The sequence below is a fragment of the Mus pahari genome, chromosome 18, assembly GCF_900095145.1.
Source record: "Mus pahari chromosome 18, PAHARI_EIJ_v1.1, whole genome shotgun sequence".
Classification (NCBI taxonomy): Eukaryota; Metazoa; Chordata; class Mammalia; order Rodentia; family Muridae; genus Mus; species Mus pahari.
The window spans coordinates 18,683,048-18,705,042 of record NC_034607.1 but is presented as its reverse complement, the minus strand read 5'-3'; the positions used below and the strand labels follow the sequence as shown (position 1 = coordinate 18,705,042).

Sequence of the window (21,995 nt, the reverse complement as noted above, 5' to 3'; positions counted from 1 at the left end):
CTGGTCCACCCCCAACCCTCCCACACCTGTCCACCTTCCCTTCCCCCTCCCTCCCCCCTCCCTCCGCACTTGTGATTGCTTTCTCTCTCCCATGTAGGACTAAGGTATCATCACTTGGGCTTCTGCTTGTTGAGCCTTTTGAATTCTGTGAACTGTATCTTGTGTATTCTGTATGGGTTTTTTCTTTTTTCTTTTTTAAACATGAATTAATGATTAGTAGAGATTAGGGACACATAGAGGAAGTGACTAGTAGGTATGACTGTACAGGGGTAATAGCAAGGAGATATTTATGATTTCTTTAGAAATTATTTTATGTTAGAATATAATATTTTAAAATCGCAACTTCATATAGTTCTTGACTTTTGATAGATTCTCTTCTGAGCCTTGTACATCAGAATATAAATTCATTTTCACCATCATAGGGGCATTCCCTTAAGAATGAAAGATAGCTTTTGAGTTTTCTTATTGTTTCGAAATTTTCTGTATTTGTGTTTTGCTTATGTGGACACTATAGTTTATTGCTACCCAAATAGTAATGTAAAACATAATTTGCCAATAACTTTTGAATATGTATCATAATATGAGTGTTGTATCTGGTTTTCAAATTCAGCTAGAAACCAGTACCCCTAGGTGTATAAAACTTGGTATACATGACTTTTGTGGGGTTTTTGTTTGTTTGTTTGTTTGTTTGTTTTTGTTTATAATGTTATATTTTTTTGCCTCCTGAGACAGGGTTTCTCTGTGTAAGAGATCCCCGGCTCTCCTGTCCTTGCTTTATAGAGGAGGCTGGCCCCAAACTCATAGAGCTATGCTTGCCTCTGCACCCTGAGTACTAGGAATAAAGGTTTGCGTCTTTACGCCCTGTGACTAACATCATTCTTATTGAAAATAATTTACTATATAAATATATATACTTGAATGTCTTTCCTTCTTTAATGTTTACCCCATGCTCCCATCTCCCTACTTATCCCAGTGTTTTTTATTCTCTTTCTTTAAAACAAACAAACAAACAAAAACACAAAACAGAAAGCATAATAAAATCCCCCACAAAATTGAAAATGAAAACAAACAAAAGACTAGTGACTAGTGTCTTGCTTATTCTCTTGCTATGAATAGACATTTTGACCAAGGCTACAGGATCAGGGAACCCTAAGAGTGGGGTAACTCTTCCCCTCCCGTGTCCCCAGCCCTGCCCAGGACATTACTTACCATAGTAGCCAGGTTAAATTTTCTCTTCCCTTATAAGGTCATGTAGGGCAGTTGCTGGAATCCCCCTGTATGCAAATGAGATATCTCCTGTGCCCTGGCCTGGCCAATAATGTACACTTTCCAGAAAGCCCCTACCCAGCCTCCAAAGGTTTAAGTGAACTTTGTCCCCCCCATTAAATGTGTTACCACTGCTTGAGGTCTCTTCCACAACTGGCTGCTCTCAAGATCTGCCTGTCCAGATTGCCACAGGAGGTCAGGAGGCAAAGTCTAACCAGCACAAGACAACTCAGCTAATGAAGCATTTAATTGGAAGCTTTTTTGAAGGTTAGTTTATTAGGGCAGATAGGCATGGTACTGAAGCAGTAGCTGAGCTTTACATCTTGGCCCACAGGCATCAATCAGAGAAAGACTGGGCCTGCTGTAGGCTTTTGAAACCTCAAGCCCATTCATAAGAAAGAAAGCCCACCTCTTCAACATGGCCACACCCCCTAATCTGTCCCAATCACTTCACCAATTTGGGACTAAGCATGCAAATACATGAGCCTTAGGGGCCATTGTTAAACTATCACAACTAATATGAAAACAGTGCCAGAACAAAGCAAAATAAAACAAGAAGTTCACATTAGTCAGGCTTTTCTAGCAAAACTTACAGAAAATTCTCTCTCTCTCTCTCTCTCTCTCTCTCTCTCTCTCTCTCTCTCTCTCTCTCTCTCTCTCCCTCCCTCCCTCCCTCCCTCCCTCCCTCCCTCTCCCTTTCTCTCTCCCTCCCTCCTTCCCTCCCAAGATCCAAAAATATAGTACACCAGGCTAGATGTCTCATCTGTTCTTCAGTGTATTGCCAGAGTCCTGAAGGAGTAAGCTTTAATGCCAGTGTAGGAATGGACAGACAGACAAAGGCAGCAAGCTTCCTTCTTCCATGTCCTTTCTATAGGCTGTCAGCAGGTTAGGTGGATCTCCCACCTCAAAAGATCTGTATTAAAAGTGGGTCTTCCCACTTCAGAGCATTTCATTATAGTCAAGTTGACAAGCAAGAATAGCCATCACAGGTGTTTTTACGATTTTTTTATTATTATTTTTAATTCTGTGTGGTAGTATGTTCCTATTGGATGCAGCTGTCTAAAAAGGCATTGGATTGATTACCCTGGAGTTGGAGTTGTATGGGTGGTGTGTGTGTGTGTGTGTGTGTGTGTGTGTGTGTGTGTGTCTGTCTGTCTGTCTGTCTGTCTGTCTGTTGAGAATGGAACTCTCATGTTCCTGAAAAGCTGTGTCCCCACTTAACCACTGAAGCATTTCTTCAGCACCTCAAGTAATTTTAATAGTAGTAAATAGGGTTTCAGGAAACAGTTGATAACTTTAAGGCAAACTATAAAACATTAAAGGTTGTATATTGTATGGCAGAATGTTTTTGTATTTTTGAAAAAATTGATAGCTGATAAAACCATTTTTATGACTACTTTACTGCTTAGTATTGTTTTTAAAAATGTTTATAACTTCAGAGTTAAGTAAGTGAAGAACAAAAAGCTAACAAAATCCTGAAAGTTTATGGACAAATCAGGACTGTTTCAAGCTTTCTGTATTTTATGGAACACATGAAAAACTAGATAAATGTTCAATGAGGACTAATTTATGTCTTATAGTTTGACCCCTATGGTATGCTAGTTAGAGAGTGACTTAATTCTGATTGTAACAGTTAAATGATCTCATTGTATTCTTTCCAATATTTTGAGGTTTTCAAATTTAAGTACACATAAGCGTTCTTAAATTCATACGTCAGCCAGTTACTTTGTCATGTTTTGTTTTCATATCTGAAATCATGCGACTTGTTACAGCTTATATGCCAGCTTCAGTAGAAAAAGCTTAATGCTGAGGCTGAATTTCTAGAACTTGACATAGTTTGTGACTAATGTGACTTACGTCCATTATTTTCTGTACTCATAAAATATGGCTTACATGTGAATGAAATGTTGTCCGTATTAACTAAGGTTGTGCTTGCTATTGTCCCACTGCAGAAAATTTCTAATGACGTGGTGAAGATAGGAAAACCGTCAGAAAGGCTGAAGTACTGTCATACTGTAAGTATATTTTTGAAAAGAAGTTTAAGAATATCCGTGTCTTTTTGTTTTGGAGAAAATATATTCAAGATATATTCAAAATATGGAGGTGGACATTATAATCATCTTAATAATTTATAAGAACTAATTCTGTGTTGCTTTTAAAAATTGAAAATGTGTTTTATATATTAAGATGAGGATTTTTCCAATAGCATTGACAAATATTTCTAATTCTAACAAGGATTGATCTATCCTATATACATTTGCTTATTTAAAACTATCAGGATCCAGAAAATCATTGTAATTTTATAGGTTGTGATTTGTTTGGGTGGCTTATTGTTTAGGTTATTTTACAGAATTATTTATTTGCTGATTTATTTATGTATTTCATTATTTATTTATTTGATTATTTAGTAAATTATTTATCTGATGAATTATTAATATATCTTCATGACATGCTTTAAATTATTTATAACTTAATTTTGAGTTTATTGCTTTTAGACGCTGCATTGTTACTGACTAGTTTTGATCTTTTTCTTTGTGGTTCTTAAAAATTAAAGTATTAGCTCTAAGGCAGAGAGTATATTCATTTCAGTGCCATAGACTTCTTTTATTTTGAGTTTGTGGGTAATTTATGACAGTGGTAAGATTTTAGCTATGCTTTTCTGTAAAGCATTACATTTACCCTTTTAGGATTACTAGAATGTGATAAAGTGTCAGGGTATTGTGTATGTGGTCATTGTGAGTTGTTTGCTGATTAATGATACAGTGTTTTTTATGTGTAAACAAAAATGAAACTTGTTAAACCTAACTCCACATTATTTTATGTCCCTCTAAAGGCAGGTCTGCATATTGTTTTAGAATAAATGGTGGAGTTATTTGATTATAGTGGCAAGTCTGTTTTACCACCAGAATGCTTTTAGGAAAGTTTATGGAATTGAATTGCAACTTAGATTTGGATTCTTTTTTTGTTTAAAGTCTTATTATGTGGGCATTTGGAAAGCAGCAGGGCTTTGCTTGAGTAACTTCTAAATAGACAGTCACTTGAACAAAGGCATGCGATGTGTGCAGCGTGGTCTTCATTTCCCATCCTTACACTTAATGACTATGTGCTTTACAGTTTCAACACTTGGGATAGTAGCTGCATTGTATACCTCAAGTTGAGATGCTATGACTTCTATAGAGAAATTCTGTTACAGAACTGTCAATATGCACATACATCCAAACTTCCTATTTTGAAGTATTGAATATGTTAATATTTAATTAAAATGTTCCAGTAATATCTTCTAATCTTGTCATGAAAAATGTTCTACAGTGATTTATGTAACATAGATTAGAAGTGACTTTTGTACTCTAGAGATAAAAATCTTGATACACTGTTAGATATGAAATTCTGTTTTGAAATATTCTTGAGTATATTTGTGTGGTCCTTTGAAGAAAAAAATTTGCTTTCTCTACTGCTGAATAAAGTATATATTATCAGTCATGATAGTCTACTGAGGGTACACTATTATTCACAGCTATTGATAGAATACTAACTGAATTATACAAGTGGGCATTCCTTTGATATTACACATGTATGTACCATTAGTCAAGCACAGGCATCTGGAATTCCTTTTGGCAGTAAGATGATTTTGAGAGCTTGTGTTTGAAAAGAGATTAGTATAGCCTATTATAGGTAGAATTAGTCAGTTATTACATATGCTGCACAGTGTTTATGTATTAACTTGGATTTCTTGACTTTCCCAATGAGGTAGCCACGCTGATTGTAATCTTTTATTTTGAGGATGAGGAATAGAGTTGGAAATGTTAAGTAACTTGCTCATTGTCATATAACTGAAAGTAAGTGGACGGCACTGGGATGAGGAATCATTTGGTTTGATCAAGGGGCCTTTCTATCTGGTTACAGTTTTCTATTTGTAGATAGTATTTAACCAGAGATTTCTCTACAGGTTAGAGGATTATTAGCTTACCAGTCTCTTACAGGTTTAGCTAGCTCAGTATATTCAGTTTCTGTTAGACTTACATTTCTCAAATAGCAGATAAATACTTGAACCACTTGGGCTTTTCTAAGTGGTATTTTACAATTTGTATAGTTGGACAAAACTGCATACTTGTATCTCTGAGATCTTGTGTATTTGGTAGACAATCAGTTCTAAGATCAGATCTTTGACAGTTAAACTCAAGGCCATTCCCAAGGCTCTGTTTGTTCAAATATGACTTGTTCATAGGAACAATATTTTTAGGACTAGATGCATAATTTTAAAAGAATGTCTGATGCTTAGGTTTCACATACATGACCACAAACTATTAAATCAAACCTTAATATAGTGTTTAATACACAGATGTTTTAACATGCTTATAAATAGGACAAAGTAATCATTTTAGCTTCTAACACATCTACTTATATTTGAGACAGGGTCCCATTTTCTAGCTCAGGCTAGCCTGGAACTTGTTATGATTTTCTCTCTACCCTTGAAGTGCTGGTATCAAAGACATACACTACCATACCTGCTCTAATATGTCTTTTTAAGCTCATACAATTATCTAAAAGACTCTTGGGAGTCCCAGAGAGTAAGATAAGGTGTCAGTTTGTATGAGGCTGCTGTGAAAATTTTTCTCCAACTTTTATTTGCTACTTGAAAACAGGGAGCTCTCCTTCCTGGATCCTAAATATTTATTCAAATAATGTCGTATCACAAAAATCATCCATAGTTTCATTAGTGATGTGAAATATTACCATTGCTATGATGGCTATAATTGTCTCCTTATGGTAGGACAGTTTTGAAACTGTTACTTGTCAAGAAAGAAGGTTGTGTAGTGGAATCTTCCTGGGTTCTTTTAATGTCTGTCAAGCAGGACTTTCACTTGACATACAATAAACTTGTTTTCTTGTATAGATAAAACTAAATTTTATTATGAGCCTGATTTTAAACTTGTCTTATATAAATAAAACCATTTTCTATTATAGGTTCTGATAGCCTGTATATTGTCTGTTGAGCAGGACCTTCTCAACTTTTTCTTTTGCTTGTTAAATTATGCCTGATTAATATGAAGTGATGTAATACTTTGTTATAGCCAAGTTTACATTTACTCTTTTTTAATTTCTAATTCTTTACATATGAATATTTTGGTCATAGTTTTTCCCTTTTCTTTAGTCTTCTCAGATCTTAGATCCCCACCTAACTTCATGTTTTATCTGTCAAAACAAAACAACCAAGAAAATGCAACAAAACACAAAATAAATCCCACTAAACTTAATAGAAAAGTATACATAAAAACATGGAATTCATTTTGTATTGGTCAGCTGCTCCTTACTTAGCATGAGGCCTGCTCCGGAGTGTGGTTGATATACTGAGCGACACTCCATGGAGGAGACTCATTTTCCCACTCTGACCTCATATTAATTACAAATAGCCTTTTGGTTAGAGGTGGAACTTTGTGTCCACTTGTCGCCTTTGAATCTGTGCAGATCTTGTGTGTGTTGTCACAGCCTTTGAGCCTATGTGTCCATTAGTCCTGTGTTGTCTGGAAGATGCTGTTTTCTTGGAATCATCTACCACTTCTGGCTTGTACACTCTTTCTGCCTTCTCTTTCACATAGATCCCTGAGCCTTGAAGGGATGGGTTTCATAAAGACATCCCAATTAGGGCTGAGTGCTTAGTTTTTCTTTCATGAAGTACTGCCATACTTTTGAGTTCTTTTTACCTACTAAGTATGGTAATTGATAGTATATTTTACATTGTACTGAAAGCTAATTTGTTTAAACCTTCAGAATTTACAATTTTGTTGAATGATCCAGTGATCATATTATTTTTTCTTTAACAGCTGCACTATGTGTCACATATGTTGATAAAGTTGGCAGTTTTGCCAAAACAGTTTTCAATACTATTTTCTGAGTAGTGTTGTGTGAAAAAAATAGAAATCTCTGAGAGTGTAGCTTAAATTTTCTCCCCTTCCCTTCCCCAACCCAGGTATAGTCTTTTTTTCTTTTTATCTTGAGTCAACTCACATTTTTATGTCTTCAGTTAGAATCTAAAAACTTAATTTCTAGTTTCTGTTTAGATTATAATTGACTTGGTATTTTTAACTATAGGTAACTATAGAGGTATGCTTGTAGACCACAAACATTGAACAATTCTTTCTTAAGTTATTTATTTATTTATTTATTTATTTATTTATTTATTTATTTATTTCACTCCAGATTTTATTCCCTTCCTGGTCCACCCTCCAACTGTTCCACATCCCTTACCTCCTTCCCATCCCCATGTCCCCATGAGGATATCCCCCGCCCCACACACCCCACCAGACCTCTAATTCCCTGAGGCCTCCAGTCTCTTGAGGGTTAAGTGTATCTTCTCTGACTGAACCCAGAACCAGCAGTCCTCTGCTGTATGTGTTGGGAGCCTCATATCAGCTGGTGTATGCTGCCTGGTTGGTGAATAATTCTTTAGCAATGATTCTCATTCTTTCGTGTGTATGATATCACATGAATTTTCTTTAGAAAGGTTTATTTAAACCTAGTATCAAGTGAAAGAGGTGCTACTACACTCTCCGTCAGTTTTGTCACCTAATGGAACATTGCATGCAATAAGAGAGTCTTTCTAATTATGATAATATGGCTTATGTCTTGGATCCTTTATAATTATGACAAGTAAATGTATGGCCAGAGAACTTGTTAAACAGATTTCCTTACTATCCCATTTATTTTGTGGTTAATATGTGAAGAAGTAATTTGAGTCTCTGCAGTGATGTTTTGTTTTGTTTGAAACAAAGTCAACACTGTATAGCTCTGGCTGACCTATGTAGCCTAGGCTGGCCTTGAACTCAGACGCCTTGCTCCTGCCTCTCTAGTGCTGGGATACAAGGCATATACCATGATACCCAGCCTTCTGCACTGATGCTTTAGGAGAACTAAGATTTTCTTGTGTTGGAACTAGATTTTCTCTACGTAGCTGTCAGTTTGCTGTTACTGTTTATGTGACTTCTGGACTTCTTAAACAAAACTTTATTAAATTTATAGTTTGTAAAATTAAAAAGAGAGGGGGTGTTATGTTCTGGGATTTCTTAGGGCACTTATTACAAATATATGAGTCTTTAATAATAAAAAAATATTATTCCCAAATGCATTTTTTAGGATTACTGTATTAGTATTTATGTTGCACTTAGAAACAGTAAAACTGAACCATTGTAGGAACAAGAAAGTCAGGAATAAGACTATGCAAATTAAATTCCATTAGTATGGTATGCTTACAGATATGTTGTATAACTTACTAGATCCCATAGTCTTTAAATTGACTGTCTACATAGAAGTTGGAGTATTAATGAGACCAATGCACACTTCCATATCCTATTCTATCAGTGAAGTAAGTCAAGGCAAGAAATCAAAGAAGGCAGGGAACTAGAGTGATGCAGAGGCCAAGGAAGTGAGCTGAATACTGCCTTGCTTCCCATGGTTTGCTCAGCCTGCTTTCTTATAGCATCCAGAACCTAGGTGATTCTCCGGGGTTGGGTGAGCTCAGGTCAGCTGGGCTCATCTTCATCCGTCATCAGTCTAGAAAATGTCTCACAGGCTTGATCACAGTTGAGGTCCCCTCTTCCCAAATGACTCTAGCTTGTGCCAAGTTTACATAAAGACTGCCCCACACAGTCATCATTTTTGTGTGGAATGCAAATTACCGAACTGAGCATTTCCCTCTCCCCTTTATAAACATCTTAGTGCAATACTGTCTTCCTTCCTTCCTTCCTTCCTTCCTTCCTTCCTTCCTTCCTTCCTTCCTTCCTTCCTTCCTTCCTTCCTTCCTTCCTTCCTTCCTTCCTTCCTTCCTTCCTTCCTTCCTTCCTTCCTTCCTTCCTTCCTTCCTTCCTTGTTCCTCAGCAGTCATTCTCAACATTGAGAAATTTTGTCACCTTGTCTTAATACATATTATTTATTTTTATCATTCTAGAATTTTTGGAATCTGTGTCACTGAAATAGTAAGTTATTATTTATACTCTGTGTTTAGCAGTCATTTTCATTTTGAAAGCAAGGTGTTTGGTTTGGGGATATTATCACAGCCTTTCTTGCTCTTTTCTTTTCCCTCTAGCTCTCCTAGGTAGAGAGACCAGCAGGAGGGTGATAGGAGTTGTACATTTGCAGTTGTAGTTTTGCCCCAGATAGGTAGAATGTTTGCTTCTCATTGCCCTTGACATACTTGTTACAAATTAACTTTCTTAACAAAATGTCTAATTTCTAAAAATTGCCTGCCTGTCTGCCTGCCTTCCTCCCTCCCTCCTTCCCTTCCTCCCTCCCTCCTTCCCTTCCTCTCTTCCTTCTCTCCTTCCTTCCTTTTCTGACTGCTTCCACTTTTTTTTGTATGTGTATGTGTGTGAAATAAATTATTATCTATCATTTTAATAGGATTTGAGAGCCCCCTCTGGCTGACCAGAGCTACAGTTGTTATATCACAGTTTTTCCTGCCACCTGTCTTGCAAAGTACAGCTCTTTAAAGTTTTTTTTTTTCTTTCTGGGTTTTCTGCAATCTTACCATGCATTCTTTTTTTCCCCTTTCTTTCTGTTTAGGTACAGTAAATTTTGTTTGTATTTCAGAGAGAGCAGGGGTTGCTAAGTGTTCCTTCTTTTTCTGAGGGTTTGGGATGGAAACAGTGAAGTGAAATGCTTTGTGTGTTGGGGTTGAATGCTGGAAAAACTTGCCAGCACTGAGGGCTTCTCTCATCCTCTAATGTTCTTGCTGGATTGGATAAGCAAGGGCTTCTTACTCGTTGAAGGCCATGTGGACCTTGAGGTTTGCCATCTGTTTCTGTAGGCAGATTTGTTGTCGTACCAGAAAACGAACTTAGCAAATGGCCAGTGATAGCAATAGAAGCTGCAGCATCAAAAGTAGAAGAGGGATATTGCTGTGAAAGTCAGAGGAGACAGCCTGGTCCTTAGTATAAGTCAGGATGCCCTGAAGGGTGTCCTCTGATGTCTAGTTTACCGCTTTCTTGATGCCAGTATCCTTGCCAGCCTTGATGTCAGTGGGATCTTGCTCCTCAAGTGGAGATAGCCTTCTAATTTATGATAGGTTTCCTATTCTCAATCTTGACTGTTCCATGCAGCTTTTCACGGGTGCCATCATAGTGGAATGGGCAGATAGTGGAGAGGTCAGTGACAGCAACAGAGTTGAAAGTAGCCCTGGTAACCAATATGCCAAGTATTTACACTCTGATCTTGACTATCCTGTCTCAGTGACAAAGCTGCTTCTGTAAAGTTGACAAGCACATAACTCCTCATGCTTTCAACATATTTTTTGGAGTACCTTTTATACTATATTATAATTTTATTGCTTTTTAAAGGAAGAACAGGAATATTTTATTAAAGTTTATATAAAATAATAATGTTTAAGTGAAGAACATAAAATAGAGAAATGAGGTAGATAAGAGATAGCAGAAGTATCTTTAGTTATAAAGGTTCAATGATTTTTTTTTATCTTATTTCTATTTCTGTTAGTATGTGATAGATTTAAAAATATAGTTAAAGCATAGAAAATTGAATTAAGATTAACAACACTTTTTGATGTATTATATAAACTATAGAATATTGACAAAATCAGGTAAGAAATCTAGTAGGTGGTATTATGAGTTAGAGTCAATAGAGCAAAATTCTAGAAAGAGGAAAAGAGTGAAGATAATCTTACATTAGCACAGTGCTCCAGTCATTGCTTATAATAACATAGCATATTTTAATTGTATGAAGACTTAGCATGTTTTCAGACTTAAGGAAAATATCTGAGTTTTACAGTATATTGTCTTAAAAGATACTTGTCATCTACTTGAGTTGAGATATTACAATTTCCTGTGTAGTTGTTTCCTCTAGGTTGGACATAACCATTGCTGTCTTAAATCAGACCAGCTGTGATCACCTTCAAAAGATCCTTCAGATGAAATCTATTAATATTTCCTATAGAGGGCAAACTAGGTTCTTGATTCCTAGATCGTCAGAGGATCTTTAGGAGGATCCCCTTTTCAGGTTATGTAAGATGTAAGCAGTTGTCTGTTGTAGGGCCTCTTTGTGGTGTAGATGCTCATATTATCTGGGGGGCTCTTCAGTGGTGCAGCTTTTCATTAGTCTTTTATGATGCAGTTGATCTGGTGACTTTGATCTTAGGGGACTTTCTGGTGGTGTAACTACTTTTGAATTATCTGTGCTTTTGTAAGTAACCTCAGTAAACATTGGTTCACCAAGCTGTTCTTGGCTTTTGATCTGTAGTTTGTTCCCCTTGGAGGTAAATAAATGTTTATTTGCATCTCTCCATAAAGAGCCCCATGATACCATTGAAGAACTTGTTCCCTCTTTTTGGAGGTTTACTTTAACAATTTTGTTAATTTGTATTGATTTAAATGAAATAGGAGGAAAAATACTTCTTTTAATTTAAGCTGTTTATAGAAATAATGGAAGGTAAATGGTATACCATATGCCTTGTTCCTCAAGGTAAAAAGTTCAGTAGAATATGAAGTGTCTTGAGGTTGTTACTGATAAATTATTGTTGGAAGGCCCAAATGAAGTAAGCTACTGTGATGGTTTGAATAAAAATGGCCCTGTAGGCTCATGTTTGAACACTTAGTCCCCAGTTGGTAGAACCATTGGGAAGAATTAGGAAGTGTAGCCTTGTAGGAGGAGGTGTGTTACTGGACTTTGAGGTTTCAAACGTCATGCTACTTCCACCTAGCCATTTAGCCCTGTCTGCTTCATGCTTGTAGACTAGGATGGAAGCTCTCAGCTACTGTTCAGTGCTCTCTTGCCTGGCTGCCTGCCTGCTGCCATGGTCTCTATCACAGTGGTCACGAATGCCAACCTCTGAAACTACAAGTCTGCAATTGCCCTGGTCATGGTACCCTATCACAGCAATAGCAAAGAAAATAAGACAGCTTCCATGTTTCAAGCTGCATCTTATCCTATTTATGTATTATATAATGATAATTGATTTACTTAATAGTGTTATAAAGGTATTGAAGTTTTTTGTTGTTTGTTATTTGTTTTTGGGTTTTTTCTTTCTTTTTTCCTTGCAATGATATTTGTATAACTGAAGCAATTTTAAGGATTCCTTTTTCTGCCACCATATATTTTGATTCGAATTTAATATTAGTATTTCTCAAGATATCATTAGGTATATATAGTAATTTTAAAAATTGGGCTAATTGTACTCTTTCTTGATTCCCGTGTCCTTCATTAAAGACTTTAGTAAAGTTATTTTTTTTGAGTATAACAAATCCTTTTTTTTTCATGCCCTCTATGTCATTTCGTATTTCAAGTTCCCCATCTTGTTTTTTAAACTCTGTACCCCAGTGCCTCTATTCAGTCGCACTGAGCTCAGGGTATACAGAAACCTTCATGAGAGACCAAAGGACTTATTTTAGTGTAATTATTGTACTGTATAAACTTTAAAATGTCCCTAAAGCAATGTTGCTTATCATGTGTTATTACTTCATTGTTTTAAGTTCATGCCAGTTAGAGCTGATAGAATTCAAGCATACTCTAGCATACTTAGGAGATAAATCACAGTACTGCACAGCACACTTGTGATGGAAAAGGTCAGTGTAAGTTGGATGTACTTTTTTTTTTTTCTTTTAAGAGAATAAGTTAGTAAAATTTTAAATCAGATAGCTGCTACTTTGTGCTAGTTTTTGTGACAATTATCAGTGGTTCTGTTATTTTCTTCATGGTGACAAAAAGTATTTTGAAATTCTTGTATGGAGATGTAATGTTTACTGGAAAGCATCTTACTTATATTTAGCTATAGATGCTATTTGCCATGGCCGGTAAAGAATCAGGATTGGGGGTAGGTTATAGGGAGAGGTGGAAATGATAGTACTTGTATAAAGAATTCTCAAAAATATACATTAATTAGATAAAGAAATGGGGTAGTCAAATTCAGATAGTTGCAGAAAGTTCAATATCCTTCTGGTGTTGGATTTTTTAAATGTTTCATTATATATCTAAAATCTTACTTGTGGGTTTGCTTGTTTTCTTAAATAAATAGATGTTTGATATTTGTATGAAGAAAATTGAAACGAATATGCTAATGAAGTAATAGATCTGTTCAAATTGTTAGAGTTGTGGATTTGGGAGTTGGGTTCCTAATATTTTTTTCTTACAGCAAATGTTGGAACCACTTTTAAAACCGTTTTTCACTGTTCTGTAATATTTCATTCTGCGATAATATTTTTGCATTTATTCTTTTAACTGATGTTGAGCCCCTAGAATCCTTTAGATATAGATGTCTGCACAAATATTTGTGGGGTATCTGCAAGGCTCCATATTTTGAGCATAAAGGTCAACGTGGTATTTGAATGAGATTATCTTTCCAAAGCTTACATGTTTGAACACTTACATGTTTGAACACTTGTTTCACAGTTGGTGGTACTGTTTGTTGACGTACGTTAGGTGCATGTTGGAACATGTAGACCCTTGGAGGTGGGCACTGCGAATTTAAAGACTCTTGTCATTTCTAGTTTGCTCTCCTGCTTTCACCTTACTGTTCACAACGTGAGCTCTTAGCATCCTTCTCTAGTCACCATGCCTGCCTTTTGCCTCTGTTCTGCAGTTTTGGAACTCTAACCCTTTAGAACTGTAAAGACCACATAGACTCCTGTTTAAGTTGCTTTGGTCCTGATATTTTATTATAGCAAGAGTTAACTGTTAGTAAAATTCCTGTCTCTTTATATAAAATCTTTATTTTAAAATATTTTAAGAAAGATGTGTTTAAAATACATTGTGTCTGATACTTATGGTTTTGCTTTATTTTAGTCTGGGGGAGACTAACCCCTGGTTGCTATTGGTTGGTTTAACAGACCAATACCGATGCTTATGTTACCTTCCGGGGTTCTTGTCTAGGTTCACTTTCTCTGCCAATTAAATAACTAAAGGGCAGGAAAAGAATCCCAGAAAGAAGCAGCAGATAATAGGTTTTATTAAGGGAGAAGAACTATACATAAACACTTTCACACACATAGGGCAAGGCCTTTTGAACAAGACTCCCTGCAAAACAGAGAGATGACAAATCCTTCAGCTGTTTGTGGGCTGGGATGAGTCCTCGTACCCTAAACTAGAGTTGATCAGTTTTGAGATGCTGATAGGCCCACAGCTTGTTGTAAACATGTCTGGTTCTAGGCTTAAACTTACCTGACTAGTGTGGGTCTGTCAGCCTGAAAGGAACCCCTTCTTGGTAGTAGAAAAAGCCATATACATTCTCTGTGGCCCCTTTTCCAATTTGTCTGCCTGCTAGAAATCTAACTTTTGGCTTCTCACTTGATCTGTGCATAAGTAAGACATAAATTTGCTTCTTGTTAAGGGTATGATTTTGTTCCCAGGTAATTTTGTGCTATAAGGTAACAACAATGAAATCATTATTGAAAATGTATACTTTTTGAACAGTTTTGAAAAAAATAATAGCATGTCAGCCAAATATTAAACTGTTACTGTTTTTATTCTTTCATTGAGGATTTCTTACAGAAACTAGAAGATAAGATTAGATATATGCACACATTTCGGCTCTTTCTCCACTATCAGTAGCTTCAGGAAGCTGAAAATGTTTATGCTATGTAATAAGCAGATGCTGCCCTAACCCTGAAATACAGTGTGTGCCAGGCGGCCTTTGTCTTCTAATCACACATGCTGATGGTCACTCATCAAGACTAGCAGGCTCACAGAAAACGGGATTTAGAATGTGACTTTTGTTCTCTGTCTGTTTGTCTGTCTCTGTCTCTTTCTTACTTATAAACACCTTTTAATAGCCTTAAAAGATTGGGAGGACTCTTTTGACTTTTACACTTATTTTCTCTTTCAAATTTACTGGAATTTGTAATTTTCTCACAAATGTATTTAAAATACCCACTAAGATACTTCCAAAATATTCTTATGTTGTATAGTAACTTTAGTTTGTGTGAGATTTTCTCGTATGTACCAGTTTTAATTTTTTGTTCCTTCTCTTTGAGGACAGCAATGAATCTTAAAGTTGTGCGAGTTCGGGCCTGCCCTCAGTTACAGTCAGTTATGAGTTTAGAGTCTCCCTTTGGTCAGGTGCACACGAATCCACTGCTTCCTTTCTTCCTCCTGCTGAGTTCTGTATTTTTTCCCATTCGCTTTGTTTATTACATGAGCACTCCCGAACCTCACTACATCTGCACTGTGCCACTTGGTAGACATTTGTATTTACGTATGGCTAGATAATACAATATTTGGAAAGTATTCCTATTGTGTTTTATTCCACTGAACCGATCGGAGTTATAATGTGGTTTGTATGCAAAGGAAATAATTAATGATTGGAAGCCAGAGAGTTGTTAAATTATTTATTCTGGCCCCGAGGAAGCTGAGAAGCTGAGTGATGACTGATGTCACTTGTGGTAGTGCTGGTTGTCATTCTGATTATTTTACATGGTTTTGTGATACACTGTAGCACCTGCTAGCTATCTGCACACCCTCCCAGTGCTTCTGCACCACAGCTTAGTTAGCCCGTTATCAAAGGCAAGTTGGTTTTCAGGGGAGTTTACTTAGGCTGGAGAGGACACTAGTACTCGTTTTAAGCTGCTTGTGGACGTTGTAAATCGTGGTGCGGAGCCTAGTGCGCACCACGATGTACAACGTCCACAAGCAGGCCAGAAAAGACTATCTTTGTCTTAAATTAAATACTTAAAGAATTGAGCTTCTTTATTTTTCTCAGACTAATTAAAAACCCTTTTAAAGGAAATGATTAGTATGCTAAAGGTCAGATTTTCTCTTTTGTAATGTCAATGACTTGTCCATATAGCCACAGCTACTGCTTGACAAGGCTGTCCCCATTTTTGGCTTTATGGCTGAGGTTTCTAAGTAGTCATCTGAAAATTCCGTTTCTGCACTTATTCCGACTCAGCTGCTGAGAGGCAGACACCTGTTGGTAAGAAAGCACAGCCTTCCTGGTCTGTTTGAACTGGTCAGGGCCAGCCCTGCTCTGAAACTCATGTGAGATTAATGAGCAGCAGACAGTCTTCCTGCCGTGTGACTAGAATGAGCTCTGCTGCTGCTGTCAAAGCCCATTCTTATTCAAGTCCAGAACTTGAAGTTTGTTTCTGCCTGTTTCTAGTAACTTGCTTTTAATAGAGATTTCTAACTTTAGTTTAAAAATAAGGGCTAGTTGAGTATTATGACTATATACGAAGCAATAATGCTGGAAGTGGTACTGTATGCAGCATGTTTTGTCTTACTGACTTGCTTTTCTTCATCAAACATTTATTAAACTTGCGTGCCAGTGCTCTGTGTAACAGCCTTTTAAAGAGGGGAGTGTGCCTTGTGCTGTTGAGAGCATTTGTAAGGGTTCATTGATTTTATACACCAACTCAGTATTGCCATCTATGTTACTCCTCTGCTTTACAAAGAGCCTTATTAAGTGATAAGGCAATGGGGAATTGGTTTTGTGGTTTCCTTGTGTTTTTACTGTCCTGAATCTGTAGAGGGGGATGTTATATTAAATCTTATTTTAAGAAGTTTATGAATTGCAGTCCAAGTAGTTTAGTAATAACTTCATTTATGGATGTGATACTGTAGACATTGTTGTTCTACTTCCTCCTCTTCCTTCTCCTCCCCCTTTCCCCCCTCAACCTCCTATCTCATCCTTGATCTACCCCCTCTTCCTATACCACCTCCTTCTTTTCCTTCTTCTTTTCCTTTTTTCCTCCTCTTCCTCCTCCTCCTTTTTAAAAAACAAAACAAAACAAACAAACAAACAAAAGACCTTAGTCCTGTAGTCCTGGCTACTGCCCTGGAATTCACTTTGTAGAGCAGGCTGTTCTTGGACTCTGCTAGCCTCTGTCTCAGGAACACTGACATTGAATGTATGCACCGCCATGACTTGTTGTGTTGCTTTATTTTTAAAACTTGAACAATAAGTGATTATTATCTTCTCTCGCCATGATGAAGAAATGAAGCTTAAGTAGGTCAAATGAATGTCCTGGGATTATGCAGTTTGATAATGGAGAGCTGAGGTTTCAGTCAGTGTCTGACTACTCCCTGTGTTGGGGTTAATAAACCCTAGTTCAGCGGCACTTGATCTGCAGCAGGGACTGGAAAATGGAAGCTTTGTGTATTTAGAGTGACCAAGTCTAATGATGAAGAAAACTATTTGCTATTGTTTAAAAGCATCTGTATTTTATATGAAATACTTCGTTTTTAAAATATTGCAGTTTATTGAAGGTAAATTGTTTGCTCACTGCAGGTAGCCTGTAGATGCTGATTTGAATCTTTTCATATTTCTGCTCTTAAGAGGTATTTTCAGACTAATTTAAATGTATTTATTATTTTCATAATCCTGTAGATCATTATACACTTCAGAAAATATTTAATTTAATTTGGAATTGAGGCTACTGCTAAGTAAATTGTAGTCTACAGCATGGATCTTCATGAGGGAGATTAAGAAAAATGTAATTCTTTAAATTGAAATGTCTATCAAGTTATAGTATGTCAAATGTAATATTAGTTGGATTTAACATAAAGATCAAAGTTTTGTGGAGTGAGAACTGTTTGAAATAAATTCAGTGATTGTTTATGGCTTTAGTATTTTTTGACTTAAAATTTGTGTGCTACTGTAGAAAATTTTTGTGCTATTTTATAAATGTTTTTGTGGGAACAGGGAAGACTAATCAGTTGTTAGTGAGTTCTTTCCCAGACTTGTATGAAAGATCTGATGTAATAATCCTTTTTTTTATTTTCAAAATAATTTTTCTAAATGTGTTTTCAAATCCTACCTTATAATAAAAGAATTCTCAAATCTAGATTTTTAAAAGTGCTTTCTATATTGTTGATTCTTGTATTCTTTTGATCTTTTACATATTATTTAACACATAAACTAATAAAAATTAGTGGTACTATTTCAGTTTTAAGTATGAAGTTCCCAATATCTCTAACAGTATTCAGTTGGTCAAAATTTGGCTTTAATAATTTATAGGAAAGTCTTTATCTTATAAGAACAGGGCTAGGATTTCAGCTTGGGAGGTAGAGCACATGCCCAGTATGTAAGAGGCTCTAGGTCAGTCTTTAGCACAACAAAAAGAAAAGAAACAACAACAACAACAACAACAACAACAACAAAAACTACAGGAATGTTACATGCTGGTGATGGAAACATTGAAAAGTGAAAATACATCTAAACAGCCCTGAATCCCTCTTCTATGTTTTTTTGTTTTCTGTTTGATTTTGTTCAATATTATACTTTTTTAGTTTAGTGAATTTGTTTTTAGAAGATAATATTTGTTTGGCGTATCCTTCACAAAGATTATCATCCAGTAGCTGGAAATAAATCCTTTTTCCTACAATGATGGTTTGTTTCTCCTTGTCTACATCTTACTCTGAACTGTTTGAAGGCAAACACTATCTTGTAATCCATCATATCTTTGTTTTTGTAACAGCCCTTGAATGTTGTGTGAATAAATGAAAGTAGATTTAGTATCTTCTGCATCTACTACCTGAAATCACAAAATGAGAGCATATACATTGAGGCCCTCCCCTTTGTTTTAATGGGCTATGTATACAGGGCTTTTATATTGCTCATATTATTATTCTAAGAATCTGAAATTCTTCTAGGCCTGAAATTTGACCCACTCTCCTGCATCCTAATTAACAAAGGTTTATTTTGTTAAAATGTTCCAAGAAAATCTATTAAATAAGTGTCTATGTGCAAAAAGAAATAGTGTATTAAAAGATGTTTTATAGTTAACTGGGGCCTGGATAATCTGATGTAGAAAAATGTTAGAAATAGTGGAATCAGTATGTTAGTCTGTAGATAGGTAATTTGGATGCTAGAATAGATGTATTCTAGAAATTATTTTCTTAAATACTCTCTTAGTAAGAAACTGAAGGTTTGCAAGGTAAGTGCTTGGATGAAGGTCAGAGGGCATCAGTACACCAACTGCTAATGATTGACATGACGTATTAAGTATGTCTATGAACATTTGAAAAGACATGTACAGGAGGTGGCTAGACGTTTTGGCATCCATACTTAGGGCAAGCAGTATAAAATCAAACATTGTGAGCGCTCATAGTAGGGAATAGAGCTTTTACATTTCTTAAATAATTTATACTTGGAAGGGATTTAGGGACAAGTATTTTAATAACATGGCAATATAGAGAAAGATGAAATGGGTCATACTTAGTTTTGTTTCTGAAAACCCTTTGACTCTATAATTGAAAGGTGTCTTGTGATAAGCTTTATGGAAACTTATCAAGTTGGAAGAAGATTTCAGCTGGAGTATCTAAAGGGTCATTTAAAAAACCCTACTCTATTAAGATAAAATGTGTCCAGGCTTTAAAGAAAAGATCTTGGAGTTTGCAGATGATCCTAAAATTGGAGCTAGGGGAAATAATGAGGAACAATGCAATCAGATTCAAAAAGATTTGGATTGTTTAGGTGATTGGGCCAGCAGATGGCAAATGCAGTTCAGTGTAGACAAATGTAAAATAATTATCTTAGGAACAAAGAACCAATCATACAGCACACTGATCAGGAAAAAATTTGTGAGTTATTGTAGGAAAACCATTGAAACAGTTAACCCGGTGCACAGCTGCAGCAAAAAAAGGCAAGCAAGAAACCAAATTAGCAGATGGGTAGAATATAAAGCAAGAGGCTATACTTACAGTGTATTAAGAAACTTGCTAGACCTCATCCAAATTAAGTGAGTTTAGTATTGGTTGAGAGAACTAGTATAGAAAAAGCAAATTTTTGTCTAGAAAATATACCTAACAAAATCTAATAAATAAGGTTAGAGAAGTTAATTTGGTTTTAAGAACTTTAAATTCATAGACTTTCATAGAGAGAAGTAAGACATTGAATCAGGTTTGTCTACTATTCAAAGTAGATTCTAGTATGGTTTCCACTGACAAAGGCTTCACCAGTTCTCTTAGAGAGGACTGAGTGAGAGCCTGCTATGAGGCTTGCTTGCTGTCAATGCTACTTTTGTGTTTATAGCTAATTCTAATCTGCCATCCTTGGTTGCTACAAGTATACTTGTCCAACTTTGTCTTGGTGGTTTTGAGCTGCTTAGTGTTCAGCTATTTAGTGAATAAGTGGTTTTATGATTTCGTGATAGGGTTCTGATATTTTAGATTTGGTTGTTGCACTTAAAAAAAATTTTTTTTTTTTTAAGTAACTTTTTGGATAAGAAGAAAACTAACTCCCTATGCCCAAAAGAGTTGTATGCTTTATTTTCATCCACACAGTTAAGTAGTGCCACTGTTAAAATGGCACGCCCTCATAGAAGCAGGGGGAGGGAGAATGGGATAGGGGATCTCCCGGGGGTGGGGGTGTGTGACCAGTAAAGGGGATAACATTTGAAATGTAAATAAAGAAAATGTCCAATAAAAAAGAAAGAAAAAAAAAAGAAAAAGAAAAATATGTGCAGTTCAGTTCCAGCATGTCTTCTGCTAGAAGAGCATTTGTGCTTCTTTAGGTGTTTTACTTGTTTTACACGTTGTTTAGAGACAGTCTTCCTCTGTTAGTGCAGGCTAGCTTCGAACATGGCAATCTCGCCTCAGCCTCCATTACTATTGATGAACATTATTCTGTCTGTCTGTGTATCTAAATAAAACAAAGAGCATTTGGGGAAATATTTCTGCAATTGTAGTGTACAACATAAATTTGGTGAGTTGATTTATATGTGGAAATTTATCACATAAGCAAGACTTTAGTTTTTCCATGTGTCATGTTTTCCATGTTGACTAATTTTAAGTCTTCCTAGATTCAGCTGCCTGAAGTTCAGTCACATGCAGGGTAAATGAGAATGAAGTGGTGGAACTAAGAGTTTGCTATGTAGAGAATAGCTGGTTTAGACTGATAATTGAAGATGACTTCTAGAAATTATCTTCTGACATCTATTTTGTCATTTGGGAACAGAAGGTCTGAGAGTTCAGTACTTGAACTGAGGATAGAAGGTAATAGTGTACTAAATACACTGATTCATTTAGTATGTTTTTGAGCAAATGAAATACCACATGCCTAGACATACTTAGGACAGTCATTACAACATAAGACCACCATGAATTCCTTGGGAAAAAAAATTGAAATAATCCAACTTTGAAATTTAAATGCTTAAAAAAGAAATGCACCTTTACCATCAAAACCATGTCCTTCAGTATACCATGTTTACTAGGAGACTTACATATATCCTGTCATCTATAGCATGTCTCGCCTTTGGAAGTAAATGTTCCTAAATTAAAATGTGACAGATCTTTAGTGTCTGCTTCCTATGAAGAAATGATAGTCAGAATTAGGAGGAAAGGCTGTGTGACTGAATTATTTGTAACATCTAACTATAAGTTTATGCTTTGATGAAGAGGATATTGATGAAGTTAAATGGTTCTATGAAATTTTGGTTGATATGTGTCAGAGGAGGTAAAACTTCATATAGCTTCAAGGGAATGTCTTCAGTTGTATTGTATAGTTGTTTACCCATTTCTTATGACCTTTTAATAAAAATATAAGAATATTTTAAAATATTTTTAAAAAATAAGAATATTTTTAAAAATGGTAATTAACCATTTTAAGTATGTAATATGAAGGATTGTTAGTTTTACATTCTAATCTTTAAGTTGCTTGACTTCTTTATAAAAGTGAATGATGCTTTAATTATATATTTTTCTGCACTACATAAACACACATACACAGTGTACAGGGAGAGGAGAGAGAGAGAGAGAGAGAGAGAGAGAGAGAGAGAGAGAGAGAGAGAGAGAGAGAG

At 35.8% G+C, this 21,995-nt stretch overlaps 1 protein-coding gene across 3 annotated transcripts in view; it reads left to right on the top strand.

Moving 5' to 3' along the window:
• Tbc1d5 (TBC1 domain family member 5) overlaps window positions 1–21,995 on the top strand; it is a 429,267-nt gene that overhangs the window by 32,580 nt on the left and 374,692 nt on the right. For all 3 annotated transcript variants that reach the window (XM_021217926.2, XM_021217924.2, XM_029531230.1), the window contains one exon: window positions 3,219–3,281. The gene's annotated coding sequence lies outside the window, so the exon portion shown is untranslated. The remainder of the gene's footprint in view (window positions 1–3,218; window positions 3,282–21,995) is intronic.